Source organism: Eptatretus burgeri, chromosome 9, assembly GCF_056783735.1.
Source record: "Eptatretus burgeri isolate ZD-2024b chromosome 9, Ebu_testis_v1, whole genome shotgun sequence".
Lineage (NCBI taxonomy): Eukaryota > Metazoa > Chordata > Myxini > Myxiniformes > Myxinidae > Eptatretus > Eptatretus burgeri.
The window spans coordinates 32,000,997-32,014,275 of record NC_140969.1 but is presented as its reverse complement, the minus strand read 5'-3'; the positions used below and the strand labels follow the sequence as shown (position 1 = coordinate 32,014,275).

The 13,279-nt window shown below is 39.4% G+C and overlaps 1 long non-coding RNA gene across 1 annotated transcript; it reads right to left on the bottom strand.

Moving 5' to 3' along the window:
* Positions 1-5,935: 5,935 nt before the first annotated feature.
* LOC147019849 (uncharacterized) lies at positions 5,936-8,197 on the bottom strand. The gene is made up of 2 exons (XR_015061540.1): positions 7,265-8,197; positions 5,936-6,984 (listed from the first exon to the last, which is right to left on the bottom strand). It is a non-coding gene; the product is annotated as an uncharacterized LOC147019849 (long non-coding RNA).
* Between the last annotated feature and the right edge of the window lie 5,082 nt (positions 8,198-13,279).

The window sequence follows — 13,279 nt, the reverse complement described above, 5'->3', positions numbered from 1 at the left end:
AAAAAAGCCAGATGGTGATACTGCGACTGATAAGAATAATGCATTGAGTGATAATGCTAAGGTGAAACAACTTCGCGTTTCTCTAGATGGAACATTTTATCCACGAGATAGATTGGAAATTAATTGGGAAAAAAATGATTTTGCTGAAGCATACAAGTCTTACCAAAAGGTGTGTGAAAGTAATGGAAATAAAGAACCTATTTTGGATATGACAGCATTTAAAAGTTTGTATACAATCTATGCGTTTGACCTGAGCGCTCAAAAGGAAACTATAAAGTCTAATCGAGTGGATACTTCCCTATACATTGAAAGAGGAGAGAGTGAAGAAGTTGATACATATTGTTTGCTTTTGGAAGAAACAGAATTGCAGATTAATACAGATAATGGTGTGATGATTAGTCTCACATAATTTTTTGTTAAATAAATGAGTGGCAAAGTACCAACTGGGGTATATGTTAATCAAATCAATCTTCATAAACTATCATCTTGTGTTCAAAATCAAAAGCCTTGTACGATTAACGTTAATACAATTCAGAGAAAAGGAGCAGTAAGAATTGATGTTTTGCTCACAAGAGAACAGGTTAAAATCTTGAATGACACTGGCTCACTTAAAATTAAAATGACAAAACCAATGTTGAAAAAATATTCAATAAGAGAGACGAGTGGAGGATTTCTCCCATTTCTAATTCCTTTATTTGCTGGTTTAAGTGCGGTTGGAGCATTGACGGGCGGTATTTCAACAGCGGTGAAAACTGCCAACGAAAGGAAGGCTCAACTCCAGGCTCAAAAAGAATTGGAAAGACACAACAAAGAGTTGGAGAAACAAATTAGTGGAAGTGGTGTAATTGTAGATTTTGCTGAAAAACTTGAAGGTCTGCCTGATAAAGCGAGATTGTTAGTTGGAGATATGCTTTCTTCTATAGCACAAGCAGGTGTAAAATTAACGAAAAGAGGTAATGGATTATATCTTTCTTATAAATAAATGAGCATTGATGAGTGGTTGAAAGAATTTGGAAAGAATACAACATCAAATTTACAACTTGTCAAATATTGTAAGAAATTAAAAATTCATAATGTGGTTATTTGTATGAGAGATGAATTAACAAATGTGCCGAAACATACAAAGAATATTATTATGAACTTATAAGATAATAATGGGAACGGTTCTCATTGGGTTTGTATTTTTAATAGTCAAGACAAATATTATTTTGATAGTTTTGGTCTTCCACCACCTGTTGAAGTCATAAAATTCTTACAGAATGGTGTTTATCAAACATTTCAAGTCCAAGAATTAAATTCCAAGTGTTGTGGTCAATTATGTCTATATGTGTTATTTCAACTCAACAAAAATAAAAAATTTTATGATATTATTTTTAATCTAATATAAATGACTTATGTTGGTAAAGATGGTTCTATCTTTGGTGTATCTCAAGAACTGGATATTGATTTATCAAATTATTACACAAAGGCACAGGCTGAACGACATAAATATAATATAACCAAAAATATTAACATGAAAAATGCTTATAAATTAAAAAATTATCCAAGCCCGACTGACGCGAATGACTTGGTGAGATTAAGCGATTTATCACAATATATATACTTAAATAAAACTGCCGTGTATTCCAAAGATACAGAAGTGTTGATATTATCTCCAGGTCATACAGAATTCACAGTTCGAATTAAAATAATTCTTTATAAAGAAGGGCGTATCGTTTGTATGAGAATAGAACAATGGGGGTATGATATGAATGATTTAGGGTATAATTGGTCATTTAAAATTAACCTCGAAGACCTGGAACAATTAAATCAGTCTCGTAAGGAAGAATATTATCCACTTGGTATCGAGAATGAGTTTTGTGGGGCTACGATTAGTAAACAACAAATAAAAGAATTTAATAAGGGTAAATATAATAATGGTTTTGCCCTTGTTTATCTCATGAAAACAGAAAAAACAGGATTATATATAATAAGTAAGGAAATACAAAATGATTTAACTATGGGAAGATGGGGAGGTGTTTCGTGCCATAATATTATTCTAACATATATTTCTAATACATAAATGACAGCAAGAAGGCTTCAAGAAAATTATCATTTCTGTGTTCAAGCATACCTTCAAGAAAAGGGTATTCGGTATTTTAATAAATATGTTCTACAACATAAGAATGAGGTATTTTCAATAAAAGATTGGCATTATGCTGATGTTGATAAACCGACAACTTTAGATTTAATGAAAATGTTAAATAATGAAAAAATTATAAAGTTAAGAAAAGGTAAGGCTCTTTTAGAAATACAAAAGAAATTTTATTGGTTTCCTGTTGTAAAAAAAATTATTTTGGATACAGGAATAACAAGAAATCCTGATGAATATATGTATAATATTCTATGGGGTGTAAGCGATTCAAGGATAGTAAGGGATGAGGAAGGAGTTGAAGAAGAGAGGGAAGAGGAGGAAAAGGAGAAGAAAGAGAAGGAGGAGAGGGAGAAGAAAGAGAAGGAGGAAAAGGAGAAGAGAGAGAGGGAGGAAAGAGAGAAGAGAGAGAGGGATGAAAGGGAGGAAAGAGAGTGGATGAATAAATATCAAAATATGGAAACCAGTGAGATTCAAAAAAGATTAAGGGTATTACAGAAAATAACTCAACCCACCGAGGAGGAAAACAAAGAATTGACAAGTCTATTTGCAATATTTTCTACAAGACTATTGTCATCGGCAAGATATTCATTTTAATTCAAGTTTTTCATTTTTTTTCTTAAATAAATGGAGGAGAGAGTGAAGGCATTTCTAAGGATTCTTTATGTTTTAAAAATTAAGATTCAAATGTGCATGTTGGAAACTAAAAAGGTTTTTGCACTCTGCAGGAATTTTTCTCATAAATAAATGAGTTATTGTCTCAAATGTAAAAAGAAAACTAATACTAAAAATATTTCATATATTAAAAGTAAAAATAACAGGGTTATACAAAAAGGTATATGTTCGGTGTGTGGTTCAAAAAAAAAATCAATTTATCTCCAAACACAAACTCAGAGGAGATATCAGGAAGTAAATTTACAACTACTGGAATACCAAGAGAATTACATCTACCAGGGTATTCTTTCTGTGGTCAGGCACAAACTTGGAGAAAAGATTAGATGAGGCAGACAATCCTAAATCCTGGAGTAAGCCTATCAATAGAGTTGATGAAGTGTGCATGAGACACAATATTGATTATGAGAATACCACAACGTTGGAAGAAAAGCATGAAGCCGATATAGAAATGTTGTATAATTTGTCTCTGATACAAAATCCAACCTTGAGAGAAAAAGTTGATCGGTTCATTGTGAAGAAGATGATCAGTGCTAAATTGAAACTTGGACTTGGAAATTCAAAAAACTTGTAAGCTCTAATGATGCCATTAAGACTGAAGAGCAATTAGCTGATGAATTACATAAACTAATATTCACAAAGTTTCAGAGAAGGAAAGTTTATTCCAAGGAAGTTGATTATATCTGGTCTGCTGATTTGATTGAACTCAATAATGATAAGGGGTACAAGTATGCTTTAACCGTTATTGATTTGAGGAGTAGATATGCGTGGGTTGTCCCTTTAAAAAACAAAACAGGTAATACTCTTATGTTAGCTTTTCAACAGATATTTAATAAAAGTAAGAGAAAACCTAAAAAATTGTGGACTGATGAGGGTAGAGAGTTTTATAACAAGACATTTATGAATTTTCTAAAAAATAACTATTACATTATACAGTACCTTTAATGAAGGGAAAGCAGTTGTTGTTGAACGTTTTAATCGTACCTTAAAAGAGAGACTATATAAAAAATTCACACAACTCGGTTCACAACAATGGTCATCTTTTATTCAGGATATTGTGGATAAGTATAATGACACGATTCACACGTCAACAAATATGAAACCATCAGAAACATTTACAAAATTAAAATATGAAAAAGAGATTAATGTCAGAAAACCTAAGTTCAAAGTTGGTGATATCGTAAGAATATATAGGTGGAAATCTCATTTTGAAAAGGGTTTTACTAAACGATGGACAAAAGAACTTTTTAAAATTGTTGATGTAATAGATACGGTTCCTTGGACTTATAAGTTATATGATTTGGAAGGGGAAGAGATTTTAGGTTCATTTTATTCACAGGAATTACAAAAGACAAAACTAAGCAGATAATACCTATGGGAGCAATGGGTTGTCCCTTCACTCCCTCCTACTATACACCTTTGTGGACACTAGAGGGCCAAGTCCGAGGTGTATAACAGTATATAATGTGTGTCAAGGGGTGGACGTTCTTAGATCTGTGAACCCCAAACACAGAATGCTCAACTGAATAGTCAAGGCTTAACTTTTGTTTGTTGGTGTGTGTGTGTGTGTGTGTGTGTGTGTGTGTGTGTGTGTGTGTGTGTGTGTGTGTGTGTGTGTGTGTGTGTGTGTGTGTGTGTGTGTGTGTGTGTGTGTGTGTGTGTCTCTCCCAACCCTCACATTCAAAATCTCAACCCCAACCCTCACATTCAAAATCTCAACCCCAACTCAATCCTCGCCCAACATAATGTCTTTTTCAAAATGAGATTTCCACCTATATATGTATTTTTTACGTTTTTTTTTTCTCTTCTTCCAATTCTGTCTTTTAAGGCTTTCAGGTTTGATGACATAGAAAGGGGGAGTAAGCCTGCACTTTCTTCCCAGAACGAACAATGTATATTTTTTATGTTTTTTCTCTTCTTCCAATTCTGTCTTTTCAGGCTTTCAGGTTTGATGACATAAAAAGAGGGAGTAAGAACTTTCTTGATAGGTTTAGATCCCAAAGAGTGGTAGCATTTCAAGTCTTCAAAATAAACCCAACTTTCCAAGTCTCCAAGGTATAACCACATTCCTGTTGAGTTTCCAAGATATGTATCACATTGTGAGTTATCAACCCAGAACCCACATTTCAAGTCTCCAAAAATATAACCATCTATCCAAGACTCCAAGGTAGAATCACAATTTCCAGAAATATAGTGGGTTTCAGTGATAGATCTCACATAGTATAACTGTGGATCATCAAGGAAAACTCCATTTTTCCAATTTTTATGGGTTTCAGTGATAGATCTCACATAGTATAACTGTGGATCATCAAGGAAAACTCCATTTTTCAAAATGTCTGAAAATTGTGTCTCCAAGGTAAAACTTGTATTCTAGCTCATCAAGGTATAACTTGTTCAGGGGGTATTGTCTTGATAACTCACAATGAGTACTATTGTTGCAAAACTCTTTTTCAGGACTTTGCTGGTCTCCAAGGTATAACTCTTTGGTTGGATCATCAAGGATGAACTCGTTCTGTGGGTCTTGGTCGCTCATAAGGTCTTCAACCAAGCCAACAATTTCACCCCAAGTTGTAGTAAAAGCAGTATTTTCATTTCGTATTTCAGATACAATTTCCTGTGAGAGAAAATAATAATGTATTAATTAAGTTATTTAATTATTAAACGAGCCGATGTTTAAAAGGAACTAAAAATAGGAAAATAAAAATCTTACCTCAACAGATAAGAGGTTTGAATCCAGTTCATCAACTTGAATGTTTAGTTCCATACAAGTCTGAGAGTTCCAAGGAACCCCAAAGTCATCCCACTCAAGGTCTTGGTCGCTCACAAAGTCTTCAACCAAGCCAACAATTTCGCCCCAAGTTGTGGCAAAATCGGTATTTTCATATTGCATTTCAGATACAATTTCCTGTGAGAGAAAATAATAATGTATTAATTAAATTATTTAATTATTAAATGAGTATGCTTCAATCAAAGTTTGAAAATAGGAAAATAAAAATCTTTCCTCAACAGATAAGAGGTTTGAATCCAGTTCATCAACTTGAAGGTTTAGTTCCATACAAGTCTGAGAGTTCCAGGCGAGCACACAGCACACTGTTATGACTCTTCACTCGGCCGAGTAATGACAGAGTCGAATGAGGGTTCTCGAATGATACGATTTATTTCAGAAGATGGCACTACGCATGCGGAATGCAGCCCAAAGGCCCTTCAGTCAGGTGCCCCCGGACCACATTGAGATTCTTACTTCAAAACAGTTGTATATATAATCACACAAAAGCAGAAATGGGTGTGGACTACAAGTGTGTGCTAAGGGATAAAGAAATAAAGAAATAAATGCGGCAGTGGGCTTCTTTCCCCCCTCCCTAGGGGCCCTCAGGGAAGTTGGATCAGTCAATCCTCAGATTCGCAACCCAACAGTTCATCTTGCAAACTAATAACTTTCTAAGACTCCTACACCCCTACACTGGCACCTGCTGATAGCAAAGGCGAAACTCTGGTGATGACTAAGAACAGGAATGTGTGGGATATCAGCATACACAGTTTTCCCAAGGACATGCTGTTGTGCAGCTGCAGAGCCATAAAGGGTTATCAAAGACATAGTGAAAACAGCATGATACATTTAAAGCAACATTTTAAAGCAAGGTTTGAATAATACACAATTACAAGCAAGGTTAGAATCCCGACAGCTGATTAACACACAACTAATGGTCCAAAATATGACCACCTAGCATATCATCATAACAGTTTCCCTCCTTGGTCATATTTTGACCATACCCAGCCACACCTGATACTCACCAACCGAGTGGACCCCTATTTGGTTCCTGTAGCAGCTACCCCTAGGCCCCCGCGCCTGCCAAACGGGATTTGCAAATGCCGTGGATAGCCATCAACATTCCCCAAATGAGAAGTCCCCAACTGCCAGTGGTTCAGGTTAGCTTCTGTTGCCTTTTGTCTTGCCCACTGCCACAAGTCTCCCATTAAGTTGTCATATACAAATTTGATGTTAAGTCCACACAATATTAAAGGCACTACAAGTCTATACAATATTAACAGCAACATTATTATTTAGGCAATTATACTCGACACTAATTACAACAATAATATTTACAATATGCAAATGTAATAATGGGTGAGCAGCACTGTGAGCGCTCAAGGCATGGTGTAAGCTCCTTTCTCAACTTGCGCTAGAAGACAAAAGAGTCTCATGAGATGCATATTTACATTTAAGGGTCATACAAGTATTTTCCATACATGCCTTCACTATCTGGTATTGTCCATTTTCCACAATTATGCATATGCTAGTCAAAACACTGCCACATCTATCATAAACCTCCATCAGCATTTTACTTGTAGATTTCCTTTCTTTCTTGTTACAACTTCCTGTATCTTCGTGTGTAGTGAGATGCATGAGTCCATGTTTGGCTTACCTTTTCACTTGAAAGTTCGTTAAGTAATCAGTAATACCTGGAAGAGTCTTCCCCAGGGCGCCCTCCGCCAGAACACCTTGTTGGCTCCTCAGCTGGTGGGGGTCGGGTCTGGTTGTGGCCCCATACAGAGGTCATCGGGGTCTTCCTCCATGAGTTCGCTGTTAATTATTATGATGGCCTGGGTGAGGGGTGAGGCTTCACAGCATTTGTTTAGACAAATGGAAATGAGACGTTTGATCAGAAATACTCCAAAAATGATTCCCATGATGATTAGGATTGCTGCCCCTACCAGGCGCAGTAACCAGTCTCCCCAGTCATGAAATATAGATCTCCACCCTGCGTAACCCTCCTTGCGTTCCACTCGATCGCTAGTGAGAGCTTCAAGCCGTATAGGTGAAAACACCTATAAGTGAAATGTGTTCTTCTCTGGGAGGTTACTGTATTTTCACAAGATTTCACAACTATACTCCAAAAGGGTTCTTTAGGGGCCCATGGAACTTGGGTAATTAGAGATGCGTGTTGACCCCATATGAATCCTATTTGTGCAAAGTGCCCCCACTGGGTTTTGTCTTGCGTTTTGTTCTGCCAAGCCACTTCTGTCTTTTCTGCATTTTCTGACGTCCCCCCCTCCCAACAGGTTTTGTCATGGCATAAGACCATCGAATCGATTTTATTTCCTCGTTTCATTCTATCAAATCATAAGTTTCCTCGGCTTGGACGCAAGACAGTTCTATGAGCTGCTGTGGCTGGATGGTTGTCAGCCCTCTGGAAATGAGTGGTGCGGTCTTGCCAGGTTCCTTTGAAAATATCTTTACCTTATCTAGTTCTTGGTTGTATGTTTTCCCCAACCTTGCGTATTCACCTGCTTCCATTCTTTCTCCAGCCACTCCCCTCCTATGTCGCTGTGGGGTTGGTACTGGTTCATTTCCGTGTCCCCCTTTGCCACGGAGGTGTATATGGTTTCTTTGGCTTGAGTGTGTTAGTGTGTTGCCTAGTGATAATGTGGGAGTTGCATGTTGTGTCGTCAAAGGTTCTGTCACTGTCTCCGTTACTACAAGGTTTACAGCATGCCACTGCACTGAACACTGCAGTCAACTGCAACATAATGACAAGTATTTGTGTAAAAGATTATTTTTAAATGATACCTCCGTACAAGGCTCCCACCATGACTAGAGCTTGCAGGACTGGAAGTTGCTCTGGGTGCATGGTGAGTGGATGTGAAGGCCAGAGACCTTACTGTACACTACTGTAGATTTTGATCAGGCAAGCATACCTTCCATCCATCTCCTTGTCTGACGGCCTGTAAAGTGTTCTGGTGTTCGTTGCTCCATCTTGTGGTTCTGGGGCGCATCTCAATCTGTTCACCATTCTTCCTAACTCCCCTGCACTATGTCTGTTACTAACTGCCATTGAGATGTGCGGTGTTAGTCCTTCTCTGTGCTTCATTAGTTCGCGCTCTCTGGCGGCTTGTTTCACCTCCACCGCCGCTCCTTCCTTCCCGATCCATCGGTTGGTTGTCATCAGAGAGCGTTTGACGGTGTAATCTCTATGTGCTTTGGCCACGTATTCATAATCCTGCCCTGTTTCATCGTAGTCGACAGTGAGTGCAGTGCAAAGCCAATTCCATTCCTTCCAGATCGATGTCGTTGCTAAGCAACCATTCCTCTACATCCCTTTAATTCCGCTTATACTTCCCAAATCCAATGAATTTATCCTGACAGATAGAGGCTCATATAAAGACAACAGACATGCTTTTCTGTCCGCTTCCAGACAAACATCTCGACCCCGACAGGCAGAGAATCGAAACGCTCCCTCGTCAAGGCCCACGATGGCTGCGTGTTCAAACAGCACGAGCCCCGCCCGTAATTTTCCCCAAAAACACCGCTCTCCTCATCAGTGCGTAGCCTACCAAACGTCCTTGTTCTTGGATGTCTGACATGTAAACAAGGACAAATGTGTCCAAGAGCCACGTCCTAAAGGTTTTGTCTTCACCAGAATAATAATAATAAGAAGAACAACGCGGAACTCTTAGAGCCGGCGTTTACTACGCGAGACGCGGCTAAAAGATAAACCCACTTTAAATAAAATCCGTTCCTTGTTCAAAGCATTTAAATCCCCCTTTCCATCTGTTGTAGTAATCAACAATAAACCTTTTCGATCGGCTTTATTCTCACAAAACCCATACGCATATCTACAACAACATAAATATACATAGGGTAAGAATAACAAAATACAATAACTTGTACACATAATACTGAAGGCAAACTCCATACTCTAATCCCAATTACATTCCTCAGAGTACACCATTCCTAATACAGTATACTACATACCATTACTGTTCCAGCACGACCCTCCACGGAGCACGCGGCATACGAGTCATCACCAGCCACCGAGTCATCACCAGCCACCGAGTCATCACCAGCCACCGAGTCATCACCAGCCACCGACCCCCATACACAGTGCTGCCACATCCGCCCAATCTCCGTTGCCGCTAATCACAGTACGGCACTTCATTATCACAACACCATCCATCCTAAATCCCTCGGTCCTGCGCCTCTTCCGCGTCTTTTTTTTTTTCTCTTTTCCTCTTCCGGTCACGAAGCCCAATCAACAACCAACAACAACAACAACAACAACAACAACAACAACAACAACAACAACAACAACAACAACAACAACAACCGGAACAAACATATATATTACAGCCTTGTTTCAAAGCATTGTCGCTTCCATGTTCCGATAGCGCGTGCACTCGCCTCGAAACAAAAAATCGAGCGATCCTTTGAAACGTCAATGTCCTTATTAATTAATTTTACCACAAAGCTATCTCTTTAAAATCTAGTTTGTCCACCATATTCAAAATCAGCCGCCTCGAGAAATTCTTGTACATTGCTCCGACAAGCAGGCACGTTCACAGCAGGGTGTTAATTGCACTTTCAAGTTTGACAAAGCGCGCTGGGCCCATGCGTGATTACGTCATCACGCACTCACATGAGCAATACGTCTTATCAGCGCGTTGGTTTTTACGATCAAACTCACGTAACAAATATTTGACATCTCAAATACGTTCGTTTTAAATCGGAATTTTTACAGAATCTTAAGAAGGGCGTCCCCATCTTGTAAAATGTGCTAATCCATCTCGTAAACCCTCACGATAAGCTGTCCTTCGACGCGACGATTTCGTGCTTTCGTCGCGCCTGTTAAATCCTACGGCACGTCACGTGACTCGCAAAACCCCATAAAATAAGTTTTTTTTCCCAGATTTACGAAAATCAAGTATAAAACATGCTTAATGACCCCAACAATGAAACCAGAATTGAAACTAACGTTAAAACGGACCCGTAACGTCGATCAGCCTTACGAAACATGCAAAGTGGAAACAGAACTGAATTTGAATTTGAAATCAAAATGATGCTCCGTGGAGACCATCCATTTATCACGTACAGTGTTCAAAGCCAAAACAGCATACAGAGTTTATCGGACCATGAGAAAACCCGAACGTTGGTCCATTTGACATCCCATTTGACAAACTGTCTGCTGAAGTGGTTTTAATTATTCAATTCCCCATCGAGTTCACACACACACACACACACACACACACACACACACACACACACACACACACACACACACACACACACACACACACACACACACACACACACACACTCTCAAAATGACATTTTCCCATCACTGAATTAACAACACGTGCAGAATCGGTCATCATCGTCCTTCCTCCGGATTTGGTGTGCGCAATTCACCTCGTCCAAAGTCTTCACATTAACGATGACGACCAATCATTATCTACATACAAACATACAAGTTGTTCCACACATACAAGTTCCAGGTTGGAACACTCAACTTACGTCTAACACAAAACTCAACCTTCCCCACCACATTGTATTCACAAATACATCCAAATAGGTAACTCTACAAACAGCCCTTCTCCTGGCTCATTAACCTTGTGTTCTTTTCCCGTTGGTTCAAGATTCCCTCTGAATCTAATCGCTTACGTCCTGTCTCTCTTTGTGACTCCGTTAGCCACGCTGCAAACGCTCTCCAGTGTTTTCCACTTTCACCGATAACTTTAAGTGTTGTTCCTTTGGGTAACTCTATGTTCTTTGCAGAGTTATTCCCCATTCTTTTGTTCTTATCTTACCAACCGCCTAATAGCTGTAAATCGTTTCTCCTTTTACACCGGGACCGAAATCCCTTTCAATCAGCCGCCTAATAGCTGTAAATCGTTTCTCCTTTTACACCGGGACCGAGATCCCATTCGACCCGCCGCCTAATAGCCTCAAACCCAATGAAGGCCTCTAACCTTCCCTCTCTTGGTACAGGATTCCAACCTGTTTCCTCCTTATTTCACACGGATACCTTTATCCTCGACCCTTACCGGTTCTAACATACGGCCTGCCAGCCCTCTTTGTGCCCTTCAAACAAACCGCATTCGAATCACCTCATATGTTTTACCGTTACAGTTCTTTATCCGAGCAGATCCTGGAGCTGCGTCCAGCGGGGCACTGCCCACCAAGTGTACAGTTTTCACCTAACTAGGGCTCCCTGTCTTAGGTGCCCTATACGTGCAATTTCCACGTACCTTTAGCTGAACCCTTGCGATCGCTGTACACCAAGTGGAGTCCCGCCGTCCACACCGCCAGCATCAGTCGCATCCCATCCTCATCGCCAATTGTTATGACTCTTCACTCGGCCGAGTAATGACAGAGTCGAATGAGGGTTCTCGAATGATACGATTTATTTCAGAAGATGGCACTACGCATGCGGAATGCAGCCCAAAGGTCCTTCAGTCAGGTGCCCCCGGACCACATTGAGATTCTTACTTCAAAACAGTTGTATATATAATCACACAAAAGCAGAAATGGGTGTGGACGACAAGTGTGTGCTAAGGGATAAAGAAATAAAGAAATAAATGCGGCAGTGGGCTTCTTTCCCCCCTCCCTAGGGGCCCTCAGGGAAGTTGGATCAGTCAATCCTCAGATTCGCAACCCAACAGTTCATCTTGCAAACTAATAACTTTCTAAGACTCCTACACCCCTACACTGGCACCTGCTGATAGCAAAGGCGAAACTCTGGTGATGACTAAGAACAGGAATGTGTGGGATATCAGCATACACAGTTTTCCCAAGGACATGCTGTTGTGCAGCTGCAGAGCCATAAAGGGTTATCAAAGACATAGTGAAAACAGCATGATACATTTAAAGCAACATTTTAAAGCAAGGTTTGAATAATACACAATTACAAGCAAGGTTAGAATCCCGACAGCTGATTAACACACAACTAATGGTCCAAAATATGACCACCTAGCATATCATCATAACACACACCATCACCAGCAAAAAAATGTTTAAAATGGAGCCTGGGCTTGAGGCTTTTATAGGGAAAGACTGGTGGGTGTGGTTTCCTTTGGAAATTCCCTGGGCAAGCCTAGGCAAGCCTTCATTGGGAAATTTTTCAAAACCATAACATGCTGGAATTTTATCGTGATTTCTTTGTGAGTCAGAGATGAACTGGAAATGATGTAAGAGTAGGCGGGGCTTAGCAAAAGTAGGTGGGGCTTAGGGAAAGTGGGCGTGGCTTATAAAAAATACCTCATGAAAAGTGGGCGGGGCTTATAAAAATCCACAGAAAAGTGGGCGGGGCTTAAAGTGGGCGTGGCTTATGGAATACCTCGTGAAAAGTTGGCGGGGCTTATGAAAAGTGGGCGGGGCTTAACAAAAATAACCTGTGGCTCAGGAGGTGGTCAAACAAGAGCATTAAGAGAAGTTTATCATTTCGTAATGGCACAAAAGGGGTATCTTAAAAAATATAAAGATTCAAATGTTTTGTTTTTAAATATTTTAGATGGGGATTATTGTGCAAAGAAAATTAAACTATTGAAGGAATTTGAGAATGAACAAATCTTTATAGGTTCAATGAGTGAGCTGTTCAATTCAATGAGGTTCAACCTCCAGGTTAAAAGGGGAGACAAATAAATATACCTTGGGATAAAAAGGGGGTTTATTTTTCGGGAAAAAAAAAGGGAATCGCTGAA